The following is a 21,187-nucleotide window of genomic DNA, read 5'->3' on the forward strand; positions in this document are numbered from 1 at the left end:
GCAGTTATTGTTTGTGGTGCAGCAGTTGTTGTTGTTGGTCCTGCAGTTGTTGTTACTGCAGCAATTGTTGTCGTTGGTGCAGGATTTGTTGTTGTTGGTCCAGCAGTCGTTGTCGTTGGTGTAGCAGTTGTTGTCGTTGGTGCAGCACTTGTTGTCGTTGGTTCAGCAGTTGTTGTTGGTGCAGCAATTGTTGTCGTTGGTGCAGCAATTGTTGTTGTTGGTGCAGCAGTTGTTGTCGTTGGTGCAGAAATTGTGGTTGTTGGTGCAGCAGTTGTTGTAGTGGGTGTAGCAGTTGTTGTCGTTGGTGCAGCAGTTGTTGTTGTGGGTCTTGCAGTTATTTTGGTGGGTCCAGCAGTTGTCGTTGTTGGTCCTGAAGTTGTCGTTGGTGCAGCAGATGTTAATGTTGGTGCAGCATTTGTTTTCAATGGTCCAGCAGTTGTTGTCGTTAGTTCAGGAATTGTTCTCATTGGATCAGCAGTTGTTGTTGTGGGTCTTGCAGTTATTTTGGTGGGTCCAGCAGTTGTTGTTGTTGGTCCTGAAGTTGTCGTTGGTCCAGCAGTTGTTGACGTTGGTGCAGCAGTTGTTGTCGTTGGTTCAGCAGTTGTTGTCGTTGGTTCAGCAGTTGTTGTCATTGGTGCAGCAGTTATTGTCGTTGGTGCAGCAGTTGTTGTTTGTGGTGCAGCAGTTGTTGTTGTTGGTCCTGCAGTTGTTGTTACTGCAGCAATTGTTGTCGTTTGTGCAGGATTTGTTGTTGTTGGTCCAGCAGTCGTTGTCGTTGGTGTAGCAGTTGTTGTCGTTGGTGCAGCACTTGTTGTCGTTGGTTCATCAGTTGTTGTTGGTGCAGCAATTGTTGTCGTTGGTGCAGCAATTGTTGTTGTTGGTGCAGCAGTTGTTGTCGTTGGTGCAGAAATTGTGGTTGTTGGTGCAGCAGTTGTTGTAGTGGGTGTAGCAGTTGTTGTCGTTGGTGCAGCAGTTGTTGTGGGTCTTGCAGTTATTTTGGTGGGTCCAGCAGTTGTCGTTGTTGGTCCTGAAGTTGTCATTGGTGCAGCAGCTGTGGTTGTTGGTCCTGCAGGAGTTGTGGTGGGTGCAGCAGTTGTCGTTGGTGCAGTAGTTGTTGTGGGCCCTGCAGATGTTGTGGTGGGTCCAGCAGTTGTGGTGGTTGGTCCTACAGTTGTCGTTGTTGCTGCAGCAGTTGTTGTCGTTGGTGCAGCAATTGTGGTTGTTGGTCCTTCAGTAGTTGTAGTGGGTGCAGAATTTGTTGTTGTTGGCCCTGCAGTTGTTGTTACTGCTGTTGTTGACGTTGGTGCAGCAGTTGTCGTTGGTCCAGCACTTGTTGTTGTGGGTCCTGCAGTTATTTTGATGGGTCCAGCAGTTGTCGTTGTTGGTCCTAAAGTTGTCGTTGGTGCAGCAATTGTTGATGTTGGTGCAGCAGTTGTTTTCGTTGGTCCAGCAGTTGTTGTCGTTGGTACAGCAGTTGTTGTCGTTGGTGCAGCAGTTGTTGTCGTTGGTCGAGCAGTTGTCGTCTTTGGTATAGCAGTTGTTGTCGTTAGTGCAGCAGTTTTTGTCTTTGGTGCAGCAGTTGTTGTTGTGGGTCCTGCAGTTATTGTGGTGGGTCCAGCAGTTGTCGTTGTTGGTCCTGAAGCTGTCGTTGTTGGTGCAGCATTTGTGGTTCGTGTAGCAGTTGTTGTCATTGGTGCAGCAATTGTGGTAGGTGCAGCAGTTGTTGTTGGTGCATCAGTTGTTGTCGTTGGTGCAGCAGTTGTTGTGGGTCCTGCAGATGTTTTGGTGGGTCCAAGAGTTGTGGTGGTTGGTTCTGCAGTTGCCGTTGTTGCTGCAGCAGTTGTTGTCGTTTGTGCAGCAGTTGTTGTCGTTGGTGCAGCAGTTGTTGTTGTGGGTCTTGCAGTTATTGTGGTGGGTCCAGCAGTTGTGGTCATTGGTGCAGCAGTTGTTGTTGTTGGTCCTGAAGTTTTTGCTGCAGCAATTGTTGTCGTTGGTGCAGCAGTTCTTGTTTTTGGTTCAGCAGTTGTTGTTGTTGGTGCAGCAATTGTTTTCGTTGGTGCAGCAATTGTTGTAGTTGGTTCAGCAGTTGTGGTTGTTGGTCCTTCAGTAGTTGTAGTGGGTGCAGTAGTTGTTGTTGTTGGTCCGGCATTTGTTGTTGCTGCAGCAATTGTTGTCGTTGGTGCAGCATTTCTTGTCGTTGGTCCAGCAGTTGTTGTCGTTGGTGCAACAGTTGTTGTTGTTGGTGCAGCAGTTGTTGTAGTGGGTGCAGCAGTTGTCGTTGGTGCAGCAGTTGTTGTTGTGGGTCTTGCAGTTATTTTGGTGGTTCCAGCATTTGTTGTTATTGGTCCTGAAGTTGTCGTTGGTCCAGCAGTTGTTGACGTTGGTGCAGCAGTTGTTGTCGTTGGTTCAGCAGTTGTTGTCGTTGGTTCAGCAGTTGTTGTCATTGGTGCAGCAGTTATTGTCGTTGGTGCAGCAGTTGTTGTTTGTGGTGCAGCAGTTGTTGTTGTTGGTCCTGCAGTTGTTGTTACTGCAGCAATTGTTGTCGTTGGTGTAGGATTTGTTGTTTTTGGTCCAGCAGTCGTTGTCGTTGGTGTAGCAGTTGTTGTCGTTGGTGCAGCACTTGTTGTCGTTGGTTCAGCATTTGTTATTGGTGCAGCAATTGTTGTCGTTGGTGCAGCAATTGTTGTTGTTGGTGCAGCAGTTGTTGTCGTTGGTGCAGAAATTGTGGTTGTTGGTGCAGCAGTTGTTGTAGTGGGTGCAGCAGTTGTTGTCGTTGGTGCAGCAGTTGTTGTTGTGGGTCTTGCAGTTATTTTGGTGGGTCCAGCAGTTGTGGTTGTTGGTCCTTCAGTAGTTGTAGTGGGTGCAGTAGTTGTTGTTGTTGGTCCGGCATTTGTTGTTGCTGCAGCAATTGTTGTCGTTGGTGCAGCATTTCTTGTCGTTGGTCCAGCAGTTGTTGTCGTTGGTGCAACAGTTGTTGTTGTTGGTGCAGCAGTTGTTGTAGTGGGTGCAGCAGTTGTTGTTGGTGCAGCAGTTGTTGTTGTGGGTCTTGCAGTTATTTTGGTGGGTCCAGCAGTTGTTGTTGTTGGTCCTGAAGTTGTCGTTGGTCCAGCAGTTGTTGACGTTGGTGCAGCAGTTGTTGTTGGTGCATCAGTTGTTGTCGTTGGTGCAGCAGTTGTTGTGGGTCCTGCAGATGTTTTGGTGGGTCTAAGAGTTGTGGTGGTTGGTTCTGCAGTTGCCGTTGTTGCTGCAGCAGTTGTTGTCGTTTGTGCAGCAGTTGTTGTCGTTGGTGCAGCAGTTGTTGTTGTGGGTCTTGCAGTTATTGTGGTGGGTCCAGCAGTTGTGGTCATTGGTGCAGCAGTTGTTGTTGTTGGTCCTGAAGTTTTTGCTGCAGCAATTGTTGTCGTTGGTGCAGCAGTTCTTGTTGTTGGTTCAGCAGTTGTTGTTGTTGGTGCAGCAATTGTTGTTGTTAGTGCAGCAGTTGTCGTTGGTGCAGCAGTTGTTGTGGGTCCTGCAGATGTCGTGGTGGGTCCAGGAGTTGTGGTTGTCGGTTCTGCAGTTGTCGTTGTTGCTGCAGCAGTTGTTGTCGTTGGTGCAGCATTTGTTGTCGTTGGTCGAGCAGTTGTCGTCGTATGTGTAGCAGTTGTTGTCGTTAGTGCAGCAGTTGTTGTTGTGGGTCCTGCAGTTATTGTGGTGGGTCCAGCAGTTGTCGTTGTTGGTCCTGAAGTTGTCGTTGTTGGTGCAACAGTTGTTGTTGTTTGTGTAGCAGTTGTTGTCATTGGTGCAGCAGTTGTTGTTGTGGGTCTTGCAGTTATTGTGGTGGGTCCAGTAGTTGTGGTCATTGGTGCAGCAGTTGTTGTTGTTGGTCCTGAAGTTTTTGCTGCAGCAATTGTTGTCGTTGGTGCAGCAGTTCTTGTTGTTGGTTCAGCAGTTGTTGTTGTTGGTGCAGCAATTGTTTTCGTTGGTGCAGCAATTGTTGTTGTTAGTGCAGCAGTTGTCGTTGGTGCAGCAGTTGTTGTGGGTCCTGCAGATGTCGTGGTGGGTCCAGGAGTTGTGGTTGTCGGTTCTGCAGTTGTCGTTGTTGTTGCAGCAGTTGTTGTCGTTGGTGCAGCATTTGTTGTCGTTGGTCGAGCAGTTGTCGTCGTTTGTGTAGCAGTTGTTGTCGTTAGTGCAGCAGTTGTTGTTGTGGGTCCTGCAGTTATTGTGGTGGGTCCAGCAGTTGTCGTTGTTGGTTCTGAAGTTGTCGTTGTTGGTGCAACAGTTGTTGTTGTTTGTGTAGCAGTTGTTGTCATTGGTGCAGCAGTTGTGGTGGGTGCAGCGGTTGTCGTTGGTGCAGCAGTTGTTGTCATTGGTGCAGCAGTTGTTGTGGGCCCTGCAGATGTTGTGGTGGGTCCAGCAGTTGTGGTGGTTGGTCCTACAGTTGTCGTTGTTGCTGGAGCAGTTGTTGTCGTTGGTTCAGCAGTTGTTGTTGTTGGTGCAGAAATTGTTGTCGTTGGTGCAGCAATTGTTGTCGTTGGTTCAGCAGTTGTGGTTGTTGGTCCTTCAGTAGTTGTAGTGGGTGCAGTAGTTGTTGTTGTTGGTCCGGCATTTGTTGTTGCTGCAGCAATTGTTTTCGTTGGTGCAGCATTTCTTGTCGTTGGTCGAGCAGTTGTCGTCGTTGGTATGGCAGTTGTTGTCGTTAGTGCAGCAGTTTTTGTCTTTGGTGCAGCAATTGTTGTCATTGGTTCAGCAGTTGTTGTTGCTGCAGTAATTGTTGTCGTTGGTGCATCATTTGTTGTCGTTGGTCCAGCAGTTGTTGTCGTTGGTGTAGCAGTTGGTGTCGTTGGTACAGCAGTTGTTGTCGTTGGTTCAGCAGTTGTTGTTGTTGGTGCAGCAATTGTTGTCGTTGGTGCAGCAATTGTTGTCGTTTGTTCAGCAGTTGTGGTTGTTGGTCCTTCAGTAGTTGTTGTTGTTGGTCCGGCATTTGTTGTTGCTGCAGCAATTGTTGTCGTTGGTGCAGCATTTCTTGTCGTTGGTCCAGCAGTTGTTGTCGTTGGTGCAGCAGTTGTTGTTGTTGGTGCAGCAATTGTTGTTGTTAGTGCAGCAGTTGTCGTTGGTGCAGCAGTTGTTGTGGGTCCTGCAGATGTCGTGGTGGGTCCAGGAGTTGTGGTTGTCGGTTCTGCAGTTGTCGTTGTTGCTGCAGCAGTTGTTGTCGTTGGTGCAGCATTTGTTGTCGTTGGTCGAGCAGTTGTCGTCGTATGTGTAGCAGTTGTTGTCGTTAGTGCAGCAGTTGTTGTTGTGGGTCCTGCAGTTATTGTGGTGGGTCCAGCAGTTGTCGTTGTTGGTCCTGAAGTTGTCGTTGTTGGTGCAACAGTTGTTGTTGTTTGTGTAGCAGTTGTTGTCATTGGTGCAGCAGTTGTTGTTGTGGGTCTTGCAGTTATTGTGGTGGGTCCAGTAGTTGTGGTCATTGGTGCAGCAGTTGTTGTTGTTGGTCCTGAAGTTTTTGCTGCAGCAATTGTTGTCGTTGGTGCAGCAGTTCTTGTTGTTGGTTCAGCAGTTGTTGTTGTTGGTGCAGCAATTGTTTTCGTTGGTGCAGCAATTGTTGTTGTTGGTGCAGCAGTTGTTGTCGTTGGTGCAGAAATTGTGGTTATTGGTGCAGCAGTTGTTGTAGTGGGTGTAGCAGTTGTTGTCGTTGGTGCAGCAGTTGTTGTTGTGGGTCTTGCAGTTATTTTGGTGGGTCCAGCAGTTGTCGTTGTTGGTCCTGAAGTTGTCGTTGGTGCAGCAGATGTTAATGTTGGTGCAGCATTTGTTTTCAATGGTCCAGCAGTTGTTGTCGTTAGTTCAGGAATTGTTCTCGTTGGTTCAGCAGTTGTTGTTGTGGGTCTTGCAGTTATTTTGGTGGGTCCAGCAGTTGTTGTTGTTGGTCCTGAAGTTGTCGTTGGTCCAGCAGTTGTTGACGTTGGTGCAGCAGTTGTTGTCGTTGGTTCAGCAGTTGTTGTCGTTGGTTCAGCAGTTGTTGTCATTGGTGCAGCAGTTATTGTCGTTGGTGCAGCAGTTGTTGTTTGTGGTGCAGCAGTTGTTGTTGTTGGTCCTGCAGTTGTTGTTACTGCAGCAATTGTTGTCGTTTGTGCAGGATTTGTTGTTGTTGGTCCAGCAGTCGTTGTCGTTGGTGTAGCAGTTGTTGTCGTTGGTGCAGCACTTGTTGTCGTTGGTTCATCAGTTGTTGTTGGTGCAGCAATTGTTGTCGTTGGTGCAGCAATTGTTGTTGTTGGTGCAGCAGTTGTTGTCGTTGGTGCAGAAATTGTGGTTGTTGGTGCAGCAGTTGTTGTAGTGGGTGTAGCAGTTGTTGTCGTTGGTGCAGCAGTTGTTGTGGGTCTTGCAGTTATTTTGGTGGGTCCAGCAGTTGTCGTTGTTGGTCCTGAAGTTGTCATTGGTGCAGCAGCTGTGGTTGTTGGTCCTGCAGGAGTTGTGGTGGGTGCAGCAGTTGTCGTTGGTGCAGTAGTTGTTGTGGGCCCTGCAGATGTTGTGGTGGGTCCAGCAGTTGTGGTGGTTGGTCCTACAGTTGTCGTTGTTGCTGCAGCAGTTGTTGTCGTTGGTGCAGCAATTGTGGTTGTTGGTCCTTCAGTAGTTGTAGTGGGTGCAGAATTTGTTGTTGTTGGCCCTGCAGTTGTTGTTACTGCTGTTGTTGACGTTGGTGCAGCAGTTGTCGTTGGTCCAGCACTTGTTGTTGTGGGTCCTGCAGTTATTTTGATGGGTCCAGCAGTTGTCGTTGTTGGTCCTAAAGTTGTCGTTGGTGCAGCAATTGTTGATGTTGGTGCAGCAGTTGTTTTCGTTGGTCCAGCAGTTGTTGTCGTTGGTACAGCAGTTGTTGTCGTTGGTGCAGCAGTTGTTGTCGTTGGTCGAGCAGTTGTCGTCTTTGGTATAGCAGTTGTTGTCGTTAGTGCAGCAGTTTTTGTCTTTGGTGCAGCAGTTGTTGTTGTGGGTCCTGCAGTTATTGTGGTGGGTCCAGCAGTTGTCGTTGTTGGTCCTGAAGCTGTCGTTGTTGGTGCAGCATTTGTGGTTCGTGTAGCAGTTGTTGTCATTGGTGCAGCAATTGTGGTAGGTGCAGCAGTTGTTGTTGGTGCATCAGTTGTTGTCGTTGGTGCAGCAGTTGTTGTGGGTCCTGCAGATGTTTTGGTGGGTCCAAGAGTTGTGGTGGTTGGTTCTGCAGTTGCCGTTGTTGCTGCAGCAGTTGTTGTCGTTTGTGCAGCAGTTGTTGTCGTTGGTGCAGCAGTTGTTGTTGTGGGTCTTGCAGTTATTGTGGTGGGTCCAGCAGTTGTGGTCATTGGTGCAGCAGTTGTTGTTGTTGGTCCTGAAGTTTTTGCTGCAGCAATTGTTGTCGTTGGTGCAGCAGTTCTTGTTGTTGGTTCAGCAGTTGTTGTTGTTGGTGCAGCAATTGTTTTCGTTGGTGCAGCAATTGTTGTAGTTGGTTCAGCAGTTGTGGTTGTTGGTCCTTCAATAGTTGTAGTGGGTGCAGTAGTTGTTGTTGTTGGTCCGGCATTTGTTGTTGCTGCAGCAATTGTTGTCGTTGGTGCAGCATTTCTTGTCGTTGGTCCAGCAGTTGTTGTCGTTGGTGCAACAGTTGTTGTTGTTGGTGCAGCAGTTGTTGTAGTGGGTGCAGCAGTTGTCGTTGGTGCAGCAGTTGTTGTTGTGGGTCTTGCAGTTATTTTGGTGGTTCCAGCATTTGTTGTTATTGGTCCTGAAGTTGTCGTTGGTCCAGCAGTTGTTGACGTTGGTGCAGCAGTTGTTGTCGTTGGTTCAGCAGTTGTTGTCGTTGGTTCAGCAGTTGTTGTCATTGGTGCAGCAGTTATTGTCGTTGGTGCAGCAGTTGTTGTTTGTGGTGCAGCAGTTGTTGTTGTTGGTCCTGCAGTTGTTGTTACTGCAGCAATTGTTGTCGTTGGTGTAGGATTTGTTGTTTTTGGTCCAGCAGTCGTTGTCGTTGGTGTAGCAGTTGTTGTCGTTGGTGCAGCACTTGTTGTCGTTGGTTCAGCATTTGTTATTGGTGCAGCAATTGTTGTCGTTGGTGCAGCAATTGTTGTTGTTGGTGCAGCAGTTGTTGTCGTTGGTGCAGAAATTGTGGTTGTTGGTGCAGCAGTTGTTGTAGTGGGTGCAGCAGTTGTTGTCGTTGGTGCAGCAGTTGTTGTTGTGGGTCTTGCAGTTATTTTGGTGGGTCCAGCAGTTGTGGTTGTTGGTCCTTCAGTAGTTGTAGTGGGTGCAGTAGTTGTTGTTGTTGGTCCGGCATTTGTTGTTGCTGCAGCAATTGTTGTCGTTGGTGCAGCATTTCTTGTCGTTGGTCCAGCAGTTGTTGTCGTTGGTGCAACAGTTGTTGTTGTTGGTGCAGCAGTTGTTGTAGTGGGTGCAGCAGTTGTTGTTGGTGCAGCAGTTGTTGTTGTGGGTCTTGCAGTTATTTTGGTGGGTCCAGCAGTTGTTGTTGTTGGTCCTGAAGTTGTCGTTGGTCCAGCAGTTGTTGACGTTGGTGCAGCAGTTGTTGTTGGTGCATCAGTTGTTGTCGTTGGTGCAGCAGTTGTTGTGGGTCCTGCAGATGTTTTGGTGGGTCTAAGAGTTGTGGTGGTTGGTTCTGCAGTTGCCGTTGTTGCTGCAGCAGTTGTTGTCGTTTGTGCAGCAGTTGTTGTCGTTGGTGCAGCAGTTGTTGTTGTGGGTCTTGCAGTTATTGTGGTGGGTCCAGCAGTTGTGGTCATTGGTGCAGCAGTTGTTGTTGTTGGTCCTGAAGTTTTTGCTGCAGCAATTGTTGTCGTTGGTGCAGCAGTTCTTGTTGTTGGTTCAGCAGTTGTTGTTGTTGGTGCAGCAATTGTTGTTGTTAGTGCAGCAGTTGTCGTTGGTGCAGCAGTTGTTGTGGGTCCTGCAGATGTCGTGGTGGGTCCAGGAGTTGTGGTTGTCGGTTCTGCAGTTGTCGTTGTTGCTGCAGCAGTTGTTGTCGTTGGTGCAGCATTTGTTGTCGTTGGTCGAGCAGTTGTCGTCGTATGTGTAGCAGTTGTTGTCGTTAGTGCAGCAGTTGTTGTTGTGGGTCCTGCAGTTATTGTGGTGGGTCCAGCAGTTGTCGTTGTTGGTCCTGAAGTTGTCGTTGTTGGTGCAACAGTTGTTGTTGTTTGTGTAGCAGTTGTTGTCATTGGTGCAGAAGTTGTTGTTGTGGGTCTTGCAGTTATTGTGGTGGGTCCAGTAGTTGTGGTCATTGGTGCAGCAGTTGTTGTTGTTGGTCCTGAAGTTTTTGCTGCAGCAATTGTTGTCGTTGGTGCAGCAGTTCTTGTTGTTGGTTCAGCAGTTGTTGTTGTTGGTGCAGCAATTGTTTTCGTTGGTGCAGCAATTGTTGTTGTTAGTGCAGCAGTTGTCGTTGGTGCAGCAGTTGTTGTGGGTCCTGCAGATGTCGTGGTGGGTCCAGGAGTTGTGGTTGTCGGTTCTGCAGTTGTCGTTGTTGTTGCAGCAGTTGTTGTCGTTGGTGCAGCATTTGTTGTCGTTGGTCGAGCAGTTGTCGTCGTTTGTGTAGCAGTTGTTGTCGTTAGTGCAGCAGTTGTTGTTGTGGGTCCTGCAGTTATTGTGGTGGGTCCAGCAGTTGTCGTTGTTGGTTCTGAAGTTGTCGTTGTTGGTGCAACAGTTGTTGTTGTTTGTGTAGCAGTTGTTGTCATTGGTGCAGCAGTTGTGGTGGGTGCAGCGGTTGTCGTTGGTGCAGCAGTTGTTGTCATTGGTGCAGCAGTTGTTGTGGGCCCTGCAGATGTTGTGGTGGGTCCAGCAGTTGTGGTGGTTGGTCCTACAGTTGTCGTTGTTGCTGGAGCAGTTGTTGTCGTTGGTTCAGCAGTTGTTGTTGTTGGTGCAGAAATTGTTGTCGTTGGTGCAGCAATTGTTGTCGTTGGTTCAGCAGTTGTGGTTGTTGGTCCTTCAGTAGTTGTAGTGGGTGCAGTAGTTGTTGTTGTTGGTCCGGCATTTGTTGTTGCTGCAGCAATTGTTTTCGTTGGTGCAGCATTTCTTGTCGTTGGTCGAGCAGTTGTCGTCGTTGGTATAGCAGTTGTTGTCGTTAGTGCAGCAGTTTTTGTCTTTGGTGCAGCAATTGTTGTCATTGGTTCAGCAGTTGTTGTTGCTGCAGTAATTGTTGTCGTTGGTGCATCATTTGTTGTCGTTGGTGCAGCAGTTCTTGTTGTTGGTTCAGCAGTTGTTGTTGTTGGTGCAGCAATTGTTTTCGTTGGTGCAGCAATTGTTGTTGTTAGTGCAGCAGTTGTCGTTGGTGCAGCAGTTGTTGTGGGTCCTGCAGATGTCGTGGTGGGTCCAGGAGTTGTGGTTGTCGGTTCTGCAGTTGTCGTTGTTGTTGCAGCAGTTGTTGTCGTTGGTGCAGCATTTGTTGTCGTTGGTCGAGCAGTTGTCGTCGTTTGTGTAGCAGTTGTTGTCGTTAGTGCAGCAGTTGTTGTTGTGGGTCCTGCAGTTATTGTGGTGGGTCCAGCAGTTGTCGTTGTTGGTTCTGAAGTTGTCGTTGTTGGTGCAACAGTTGTTGTTGTTTGTGTAGCAGTTGTTGTCATTGGTGCAGCAGTTGTGGTGGGTGCAGCGGTTGTCGTTGGTGCAGCAGTTGTTGTCATTGGTGCAGCAGTTGTTGTGGGCCCTGCAGATGTTGTGGTGGGTCCAGCAGTTGTGGTGGTTGGTCCTACAGTTGTCGTTGTTGCTGGAGCAGTTGTTGTCGTTGGTTCAGCAGTTGTTGTTGTTGGTGCAGAAATTGTTGTCGTTGGTGCAGCAATTGTTGTCGTTGGTTCAGCAGTTGTGGTTGTTGGTCCTTCAGTAGTTGTAGTGGGTGCAGTAGTTGTTGTTGTTGGTCCGGCATTTGTTGTTGCTGCAGCAATTGTTTTCGTTGGTGCAGCATTTCTTGTCGTTGGTCGAGCAGTTGTCGTCGTTGGTATAGCAGTTGTTGTCGTTAGTGCAGCAGTTTTTGTCTTTGGTGCAGCAATTGTTGTCATTGGTTCAGCAGTTGTTGTTGCTGCAGTAATTGTTGTCGTTGGTGCATCATTTGTTGTCGTTGGTCCAGCAGTTGTTGTCGTTGGTGTAGCAGTTGTTGTCGTTGGTACAGCAGTTGTTGTCGTTGGTTCAGCAGTTGTTGTTGTTGGTGCAGAAATTGTTGTCGTTGGTGCAGCAATTGTTGTCGTTTGTTCAGCAGTTGTGGTTGTTGGTCCTTCAGTAGTTGTTGTTGTTGGTCCGGCATTTGTTGTTGCTGCAGCAATTGTTGTCGTTGGTGCAGCATTTCTTGTCGTTGGTCCAGCAGTTGTTGTCGTTGGTGCAGCAGTTGTTGTTGTTGGTGCAGCAGTTGTTGTAGTGGGTTCAGCAGTTGTCGTTGGTGCAGCAGTTGTTGTTGTGGGTCTTGCAGTTATTGTGGTGGGTCCAGCAGTTGTTGTTGTCGGTCCTGAAGTTGTCGTTGGTCCAGCAGTTGTTGACGTTGGTGCAGCAGTTGTTGTCGTTGGTTCAGCAGTTGTTGTCGTTGGTTCAGCAGTTGTTGTCATTGGTACAGCAGTTATTGTCGTTGGTGCAGCAGTTGTTGTTTGTGGTGCAGCAGTTGCTGTTGTTGGTCCTGCAGTTGTTGTTACTGCAGCAATTGTTGTCGTTGGTGCAGGATTTGTTGTTGTTGGTCCAGCAGTCGTTGTCGTTGGTGTAGCAGTTGTTGTCGTTGGTGCAGCATTTGTTGTTGTTGGTTCAGCAGTTGTTGTTGGTGCAGCAATTGTTGTCGTTGGTGCAGCAATTGTTGTTGTTGGTGCAGCAGTTGATGTCGTTGGTGCAGCAATTGTGGTTGTTGGTCCTTCAGTAGTTGTAGTGGTTGCAGCATTTGTTCTTGGTCCGGTAGTTGTTGTTGATGCAGAAATTGTGGTTGTTGGTGCAGCAGTTGTTGTAGTGGGTGTAGCAGTTGTTGTCGTTGGTGCAGCAGTTGTTGTTGTGGGTCTTGCAGTTATTTTGGTGGGTCCAGCAGTTGTCGTTGTTGGTCCTGAAGTTGTTGTTGCTGCAGCAATTGTTGTCGTTGGTGCATCATTTGTTGTCGTTGGTCCAGCAGTTCTTGTCGTTGGTGTAGCAGTTCTTGTCGTTGGTACAGCAGTTGTTGTCGTTGGTTCAGCAGTTGTTGTTGTTGGTGCAGAAATTGTTGTCGTTGGTGCAGCAATTGTTGTCGTTGGTTCAGCAGTTGTGGTTGTTGGTCCTTCAGTAGTTGTAGTGGGTGCAGTAGTTGTTGTTGTTGGTCCGGCATTTGTTGTTGCTGCAGCAATTGTTTTCGTTGGTGCAGCATTTCTTGTCGTTGGTCGAGCAGTTGTCGTCGTTGGTATAGCAGTTGTTGTCGTTAGTGCAGCAGTTTTTGTCTTTGGTGCAGCAATTGTTGTCATTGGTTCAGTAGTTGTTGTTGCTGCAATAATTGTTGTCGTTGGTGCATCATTTGTTGTCGTTGGTCCAGCAGTTGTTGTCGTTGGTGTAGCAGTTGTTGTCGTTGGTACAGCAGTTGTTGTCGTTGGTTCAGCAGTTGTTGTTGTTGGTGCAGCAATTGTTGTCGTTGGTGCAGCAATTGTTGTCGTTTGTTCAGCAGTTGTGGTTGTTGGTCCTTCAGTAGTTGTTGTTGTTGGTCCGGCATTTGTTGTTGCTGCAGCAATTGTTGTCGTTGGTGCAGCATTTCTTGTCGTTGGTCCAGCAGTTGTTGTCGTTGGTGCAGCAGTTGTTGTTGTTGGTGCAGCAGTTGTTGCAGTGGGTTCAGCAGTTGTCGTTGGTGCAGCAGTTGTTGTTGTGGGTCTTGCAGTTATTGTGGTGGGTCCAGCAGTTGTTGTTGTTGGTCCTGAAGTTGTCGTTGGTCCAGCAGTTGTTGACGTTGGTGCAGCAGTTGTTGTCGTTGGTTCAGCAGTTGTTGTCGTTGGTTCAGCAGTTGTTGTCATTGGTACAGCAGTTATTGTCGTTGGTGCAGCAGTTGTTGTTTGTGGTGCAGCAGTTGCTGTTGTTGGTCCTGCAGTTGTTGTTACTGCAGCAATTGTTGTCGTTGGTGCAGGATTTGTTGTTGTTGGTCCAGCAGTCGTTGTCGTTGGTGTAGCAGTTGTTGTCGTTGGTGCAGCATTTGTTGTTGTTGGTTCAGCAGTTGTTGTTGGTGCAGCAATTGTTGTCGTTGGTGCAGCAATTGTTGTTGTTGGTGCAGCAGTTGATGTCGTTGGTGCAGCAATTGTGGTTGTTGGTCCTTCAGTAGTTGTAGTGGTTGCAGCATTTGTTCTTGGTCCGGTAGTTGTTGTTGGTGCAGAAATTGTGGTTGTTGGTGCAGCAGTTGTTGTAGTGGGTGTAGCAGTTGTTGTCGTTGGTGCAGCAGTTGTTGTTGTGGGTCTTGCAGTTATTTTGGTGGGTCCAGCAGTTGTCGTTGTTGGTCCTGAAGTTGTCGTTGGTGCAGCAGATGTTGATGTTGGTGCAGCATTTGTTTTCAATGGTCCAGCAGTTGTTGTCGTTAGTTCAGGAATTGTTCTCGTTGGTTCAGCAGTTGTTGTCGTTGGTGCAGCAATTGTTGTAGTTGGTGCAACAGTTGTTGTCGTTGGTGCAGCAATTGTTGTCGTTGGTGCAGCAGTTGTCGTTGTTGGTGCAGCAGTTGTTGTTGTTGGTGTAGCAGTTGTTGTTGGTGTAGCAGTTGTCATTGGTGCAGCAGCTGTGGTTGTTGGTCCTGCGGGAGTTGTGGTGGGTACAGCAGTTGTCGTTGGTGCAGTAGTTGTTGTGGGCCCTGCAGATGTTGTGGTGGGTCCATCAGTTGTAGTGGTTGGTTCTGCAGTTGGTTTTGCTGTAGAAATTGTTGTTGTTGGTGAAGCAATTTTTGTCGTTGGTCCAGCAATTGTTGTCGTTGGTGCAGAAGTTGTTATTGTTGGTGCAGCAGTTGTTGTAGTGGGTGCAGCAATTGTTGTTGTTGGTCCTGAAGTTGTTGTCGTTGGTGCATCAGTTGTTGTCGTTGGTGTAGCATTTGTTGTCGTTGGTGTACCAGCCGTTGTTGTTGGTTCAGAAGTTGTTGTCGTTGGTGCAGCGATTGTTTTTGTTGGTGCAGCAATTGTTGTCGTTGGTGCAGACGTTGTTGTTAATGATTCAGCAGTTGTCATTGTTGGTGCAGCAGTTGTCGTAGGTGCAACATTTGCTGTCGTTGGTCGAGCAGTTGTCATTGTTGGTGTATCAGTTGTTGTCTTTGGTGCAGCAGTTGTTATGGGCCCAGCAGATATTGTTGTGGGACCTGCAGTTATTGTGGTGGGTCCAGCAGTTGTCATTGTTGGTCCTGGAGTTGTCATTGTTGGTGCAGCAGTTCTTGTTGGTGCAGCAGTTTTTGTCCTTGATGCAGCAGTTGTTGTGGGCCTTGCAGATGTCGTGGTGGGTCCAGCAGTTGGGGTGGTTTGTCCTGCAGTTGTCGTTGTTGCTGCAGCAGTTGTTTTTGTTGGTGCAGCATCTGTTGTCATTGGTGCTGCAGTTGTTGTCGTTAGTGCAGCAGTTGTTTTCGTTGGTCCAGCAGTTGTCGTCGTCGGTGTAGCAGATGTTGTCGTTGGTGCAGCAGTTGTTGTCGTTGGTGCAGTAGTTGTTGTTGTGGGTCCTGCAGTTATTGTGGTGGGTCCAGCAGTTGTCGTTGTTGGTGCAACAGTTCTTGTTGTTGGTATTGCAGTTATTGTCATTGGTGCAGCAGTTGTGGTGGGTTCACCAGTTGTCTTTGGTGTAGCAGGTGTTGTCGTTGGTGCAGCAGTTGTTGTCGTTGGTGTAGCAGTTGTTGTCATTGGTGCAGCCGTTGTGGTGTGTGCACCAGTTGATGTTGGTGCTGCAGTTGTTGTAATTGGTGCAGCAGTTGTTGTGGGCCCTGCAGATGTTGTGGTGGGTCCAGCAGTTGTGGTGGTTGGTCCTGCAGTTGTCCTTGTTTTCGTTGGTCCAGCAGTAGTTGTAGTGGGTGCAGCAGTTGTTGTTGTTGGTCCTGCAGTTGTTTTTGCTGCAGCAATTGATGTCGTTGGTCGAGCAATTGTTGTCGTTGGTGCAGCAGTTGTTGATGTTTGCGAAGCAGTTGTTTTCGGTGGTCCAGCAGTTTTTGTCGTTGGTAAAACAGTTGTTTTCGGTGGTCCAGCAGTTGTTGACATTGGTGCAGCAGCTGTTGTCGTTGGTCCTGCAGTTTTTTTGGTGGGTCCAGCAGTTGTCGTTGTTGGTCCTGAAGTTGTCGTTGGTGCAGCAGTTGTTGATGTTGGTGCAGAAGTTGTTTTTGTTTGTCCAGCAGTTGTTGTCGTTGGTTCAACAGTTGTTGTGGGTACTGCAAATGTTGTGGTGGGTCCAGCAGTTGGTGTTGGTGCAGCAGTTGTTGTCGTTAGTGCAGCAGTTGTTTTTGTTGGTCCAGCAGTTGTTGTCGTCAGTGTAGCAGTTGTTGTCGTTGGTGCAGCAGTTGTTTTCGTTGCTACAGCAGTTGTTGTTATGGGTCCTATAGTTATTGTGGTGGGTCCAGCAGTTGTCGTTGTTGGTGCAACAGTTGTTGTTGTTGGTTTAGCAGTTGTTGTCATTGGTGCAGCAGTTGTGGTGGGTGCAGCAGTTGTTGTTGGTGCAGCAGTTGTTGTAATTGGTGCAGCAGTTGTGGGCCCTGCAGATGCTGTGGTGGGTCCAGCAGTTGTGGTGGTTGGTCCTGCAGTTGTCCTTGTTGCTGCAGCAGTTATTGTCGTTGGTGCAGCAGTTGTTTTCGTTGGTCCAGCAGTAGTTGTACTGGGTGCAGCAGTTGTTGTTGTTGGTCCTGCAGTTGTTGTTGCTGCAGCAATTGTTGTCATTGGTTGAGTAGTTGTTGTCGTTGGTGCAGCAGTTGTTGATGTTGGTGAAGCAGTTGTTTTCGGTGGTCCAGCAGTTTTTGTTGTTGGTAAAACAGTTGTTTTCAGTGGTCCATCAGCTGTTGTCGTTGGTCCTGCAGTTATTTTGGTGGGTCCAGCAGTTGTCGTTGTTGGTCCTGCAGTTGTTGATGTTGGTGCAGAAGTTGTTGTCGTTGGTTCAACAGTTGTTGTGGGTACTGCAAATGTTGTGGTGGGTCCAGCAGTTGGTGTTGGTGCAGCAGTTGTTGTCGTTAGTGCAGCAGTTGTGGTTGTTGCTCCTCCAGTAGTTGTAGTGGGTGCAGCAGTTGTTGTCGTTGGTTCAGCAGTTGTTGTTGTTGGTGAAGCAGTTGTTGTAGTGGGTTCAGCAGTTGCTGTTGTTGGTCCTGCAGTTGTTTTTGCTGCAGCAATTGTTGTCGTTGGTGTAGGGGTTGTTGTCGTTGGTGCAGCAGTTGTTGATGTTGGTGAAGCAGTTGTTTTCGGTGGTCCAGCAGTTTTTGTCGTTGGTAAAAGATTTGTTTTCGGTGGTCCAGCAGTTGTTGATGTTGGTGCAGCAGCTGTTGTCGTTGGTCCTGCAGTTATTTTGGTGGGTCCAGCAGTTGTCGTTGTTGGTCCTGAAGTTGCCGTTGGTGCAGCAGTTGTTGATGTTGGTGCAGAAGTTGTTTTCGTTCGTCCAGCAGTTGTTGTCATTGGTTCAACAGTTGTTGTGGGTACTGCAAATGTTGTGGTGGGTCCAGCAGTTGGTGTTGGTGCAGCAGTTGTTGTCGTTAGTGCAGCAGTTGTTTTCGTTGGTCCAGCAGTTGCTGTCGTCGGTGTAGCAGTTGTTGTTGTTGGTCCTGAAGTTGTTGTTGCTGCAGCAATTGTTGTCGTTGGTGCAGCAGTTCTTGTTGTTGGTTCAGCAGTTGTTGTCGTTGGTGCATCAATTGTTTTCGTTGGTGCAGCAATTGTTGTTGTTGGTGCAGCAGTTGTCGTTGGTGCAGCAGTTGTTGTCATTGGTGCAGCAGTTGTGGTTGTTGCTCCTCCAGTAGTTGTAGTGGGTGCAGCAGTTGTTGTTGTTGGTCCTGCAGTTGTTTTTGCTGCAGCAATTGATGTCGTTGGTCGAGCAATTGTTGTCGTTGGTGCAGCAGTTGTTGATGTTTGCGAAGCAGTTGTTTTCGGTGGTCCAGCAGTTTTTGTCGTTGGTAAAACAGTTGTTTTCGGTGGTCCAGCAGTTGTTGACATTGGTGCAGCAGCTGTTGTCGTTGGTCCTGCAGTTTTTTTGGTGGGTCCAGCAGTTGTCGTTGTTGGTCCTGAAGTTGTCGTTGGTGCAGCAGTTGTTGATGTTGGTGCAGAAGTTGTTTTTGTTTGTCCAGCAGTTGTTGTCGTTGGTTCAACAGTTGTTGTGGGTACTGCAAATGTTGTGGTGGGTCCAGCAGTTGGTGTTGGTGCAGCAGTTGTTGTCGTTAGTGCAGCAGTTGTTTTTGTTGGTCCAGCAGTTGTTGTCGTCAGTGTAGCAGTTGTTGTCGTTGGTGCAGCAGTTGTTTTCGTTGCTACAGCAGTTGTTGTTATGGGTCCTATAGTTATTGTGGTGGGTCCAGCAGTTGTCGTTGTTGGTGCAACAGTTGTTGTTGTTGGTTTAGCAGTTGTTGTCATTGGTGCAGCAGTTGTGGTGGGTGCAGCAGTTGTTGTTGGTGCAGCAGTTGTTGTAATTGGTGCAGCAGTTGTGGGCCCTGCAGATGCTGTGGTGGGTCCAGCAGTTGTGGTGGTTGGTCCTGCAGTTGTCCTTGTTGCTGCAGCAGTTATTGTCGTTGGTGCAGCAGTTGTTTTCGTTGGTCCAGCAGTAGTTGTACTGGGTGCAGCAGTTGTTGTTGTTGGTCCTGCAGTTGTTGTTGCTGCAGCAATTGTTGTCATTGGTTGAGTAGTTGTTGTCGTTGGTGCAGCAGTTGTTGATGTTGGTGAAGCAGTTGTTTTCGGTGGTCCAGCAGTTTTTGTTGTTGGTAAAACAGTTGTTTTCAGTGGTCCATCAGCTGTTGTCGTTGGTCCTGCAGTTATTTTGGTGGGTCCAGCAGTTGTCGTTGTTGGTCCTGCAGTTGTTGATGTTGGTGCAGAAGTTGTTGTCGTTGGTTCAACAGTTGTTGTGGGTACTGCAAATGTTGTGGTGGGTCCAGCAGTTGGTGTTGGTGCAGCAGTTGTTGTCGTTAGTGCAGCAGTTGTGGTTGTTGCTCCTCCAGTAGTTGTAGTGGGTGCAGCAGTTGTTGTCGTTGGTTCAGCAGTTGTTGTTGTTGGTGAAGCAGTTGTTGTAGTGGGTTCAGCAGTTGCTGTTGTTGGTCCTGCAGTTGTTTTTGCTGCAGCAATTGTTGTCGTTGGTGTAGGGGTTGTTGTCGTTGGTGCAGCAGTTGTTGATGTTGGTGAAGCAGTTGTTTTCGGTGGTCCAGCAGTTTTTGTCGTTGGTAAAAGATTTGTTTTCGGTGGTCCAGCAGTTGTTGATGTTGGTGCAGCAGCTGTTGTCGTTGGTCCTGCAGTTATTTTGGTGGGTCCAGCAGTTGTCGTTGTTGGTCCTGAAGTTGCCGTTGGTGCAGCAGTTGTTGATGTTGGTGCAGAAGTTGTTTTCGTTCGTCCAGCAGTTGTTGTCATTGGTTCAACAGTTGTTGTGGGTACTGCAAATGTTGTGGTGGGTCCAGCAGTTGGTGTTGGTGCAGCAGTTGTTGTCGTTAGTGCAGCAGTTGTTTTCGTTGGTCCAGCAGTTGCTGTCGTCGGTGTAGCAGTTGTTGTTGTTGGTCCTGAAGTTGTTGTTGCTGCAGCAATTGTTGTCGTTGGTGCAGCAGTTCTTGTTGTTGGTTCAGCAGTTGTTGTCGTTGGTGCATCAATTGTTTTCGTTGGTGCAGCAATTGTTGTTGTTGGTGCAGCAGTTGTCGTTGGTGCAGCAGTTGTTGTCATTGGTGCAGCAGTTGTGGTTGTTGCTCCTCCAGTAGTTGTAGTGGGTGCAGCAGTTGTTGTTGTTGGTCCGGCAGTTGTTTTTGCTGTAGCAATTTTTGTCGTTGGTGCAGCAGTTGTTGTCGTTGGTCCAGCAGTTGTTGTCGTTGGTGCAGCAGTTGTTGTTGTTGTTGGTGAAGCAGTTGTTGTAGTGGGTGCAGCAGTTGTTGTTGTTGGTCCTGCAGTTGTTGTTGCTGCAGCAATTGTTGTCATTGGTGCAGCGGTTGTTGATATTGGTGAATCAGTTGTTTTCGGTGGTCCAGCAGTTGTTGACGTTGGTGCAGCAGCTGTTGTCGTTGGTCCTGCAGTTATTTTGTTGGGTCCAGCAGTTGTCGTTGTTGGTCCTGAAGTTGTCGTTGGTGCAGCAGTTGTTGATGTTGGTGCAGAAGTTGTTTTCGTTCGTCCATCAGTTGTTGTCGTTGATTCAACAGTTGTTATGGGTACTGCAAATGTTGTGGTGGGTCCAGCAGTTGGTGTTGGTGCAGCAGTTGTTGTCGTTAGTGCAGCAGTTGTTGTCGTTGGTCCAGCAGTTGCTGTCGTCGGTGTAGCAGTTGTTGTTGTTGGTCCTGAAGTTGTTGTTGCTGCAGCAATTGTTGTCGTTGGTGCAGCAGTTCTTGTTGTTGGTTCAGCAGTTGTTATCGTTGGTGCAGCAATTGTTTTTGTTGGTGCAGCAATTGTTGTTGTTGGTGCAGCAGTTGTCGTTGGTGCAGCAGTTGTTGTCATTGGTGCAGCAGTTGTGGTTGTTGCTCCTCCAGTAGTTGTAGTGGGTGCAGCAGTTGTTGTTGTTGGTCCGGCAGTTGTTTTTGCTGCAGCAATTTTTGTCGTTGGTGCAGCAGTTGTTGTCATTGGTCCAGCAGTTGTTGTCGTTGGTGCAGCAGTTGTTGTTGTTGGTGAAGCAGTTGTTGTAGTGGGTGCAGCAGTTGTGGTGGTTGGTCCTGCATTTGTCGTTGTTGCTGCAGCAGTTGTTGTCATTTGTGCAGCAGTTGTTGTCGTTGGGACAGCAGTTGTTGTCGTTGGTGCAACAGTTGTTGTCGTTGGTGCAACAGTTGTGCTTGTTGGTCTTTCAGTAGTTGTAGCGGGTGCAGCAGTTGTTGTTGTTGGTCCTGCAGTTGTTGTTGCTGCAGCAAATGTTGTCGTTGGTGCAGCAGTTGTTGTTGTTGGTCCAGCAGTTGTTGTTGTTGGTGCAGCAGTTGTTGTCGTTGGTGCAGCAATAGTTGTCGTTGTTTTTGGTGTAGCAATTGATGTCGTTGGTGCAGCAGTTGTTTCCGTTGTTGCAGCAATTGTTGTTGGTCCTGCAGTTGTCGTTGTTGGTACAGTTGTTGTGGTTGTTGGTGCAGCACTTGTCATTGTTGGTCCTGCAGTTGTCGTAGTTGGTGCAGCAGTTATGGTTGTTGGTGCAGCAGCTGTCGTCGTTGGTGCAGCAGTTGTGGTTGTTGGTGCAGCAGTTGTCGTTGTTGTTCTAGCAGTTGTCGTTGTTGGTCCTGAAGTTGTCGTAGTTGGTGCAGCAGTTGTTGTTGGTGCAGCAGTTGTGGTTGTTGGTGCAGCATCTGTTGTCATTGGTGCAGCAGTTGTTGTCATTGGTGTAGCAGTTGTTTTCGTTGGTCCAGCAGTTGTTGTCGTTGGTTCAGCAGTAGTTGTCATTGGTGCAGCAGTTGTTGTCGTTGGTGCAGCAGTTGTTGTTGTGGGTCCTTCAGTTATTGTGGTGGTTCCAGCAGTTGTCGTTGTTGGTCCGGAAGTTGTCTTTGTTGGTGCAGCAGTTGTTGGTGCAGCAGCTGTGGTTGTTGGTCCTGCAGTAGGTGTGGTGGTTGCAGCAGTTGTCGTTGGTGCAGCAGTTGTTGTCATTGGTGCAGCAGTTGTTGTGGGCCCCGCAGATGTTGTGGTGGGTCCAGCAGTTGTGGTGGTTGGTCCTGCATTTCTCCTTGTTGCTGCTGCAGTTGTTGTCGTTGGTGCAGCAGTTGTTGTCGTTGGTGCAGCAGTTGTTGTTGTTGGTGCAGCAGTTGCTGTAGTGGGTGCAGCAGTTGTCCTTATTGGTCCTGCAGTTGTTGTTCCTGCAGCAATTGTTGTCGTTGATGCAGCAGTTGTTGTCGTTGGTCCAGCAGTTGTTGTCGTTGGTTCAGCAGTTGTTGTGGGCCCTGCAGATGTTGTGGTGGGTCCAGCAGTTTTGGTGGTTTGTCCTGCAGTTCTCGTTGTTGCTGTAGCAGTTGTTGTCGTTGGTGCAGCAGTTGTTGTGGTTAATGGTTCAGCAGTTGTCGTGTGTCCAGCTGTAGTAGTTGTTGGTGCTGCACTAATTATTGATGGTCTGACAGTAGTAGCGGCGAGTCCTGCAGTAATAATTGTTGGTCCTATTGTTATGGTTGTGGTTGTAGTGTCATGATTACTTGTCACAATAGTGGATATGTCAACATTAAGGTTAACAAAGCGACTGGATATTGAGT

The 21,187-nt window shown here is 48.2% G+C and overlaps 2 protein-coding genes across 2 annotated transcripts in view; both read right to left on the minus strand.

Annotated features, from left to right (window-relative positions):
• Positions 1 to 21,187, minus strand: part of LOC311340553 (uncharacterized protein) — a gene marked incomplete at both ends in the record, with an annotated part of 158,966 nt that overhangs the window by 108,915 nt on the left and 28,864 nt on the right. The window lies entirely within an intron of this gene.
• LOC311340421 (uncharacterized protein) overlaps positions 1 to 21,187 on the minus strand; it is a gene marked incomplete at both ends in the record, with an annotated part of 28,783 nt that overhangs the window by 7,007 nt on the left and 589 nt on the right. The window lies entirely within an intron of this gene.

Source organism: Micromesistius poutassou (assembly GCF_964030765.1).
Source record: "Micromesistius poutassou genome assembly, chromosome: 3".
In the NCBI taxonomy this organism is placed as follows: domain Eukaryota; kingdom Metazoa; phylum Chordata; class Actinopteri; order Gadiformes; family Gadidae; genus Micromesistius; species Micromesistius poutassou.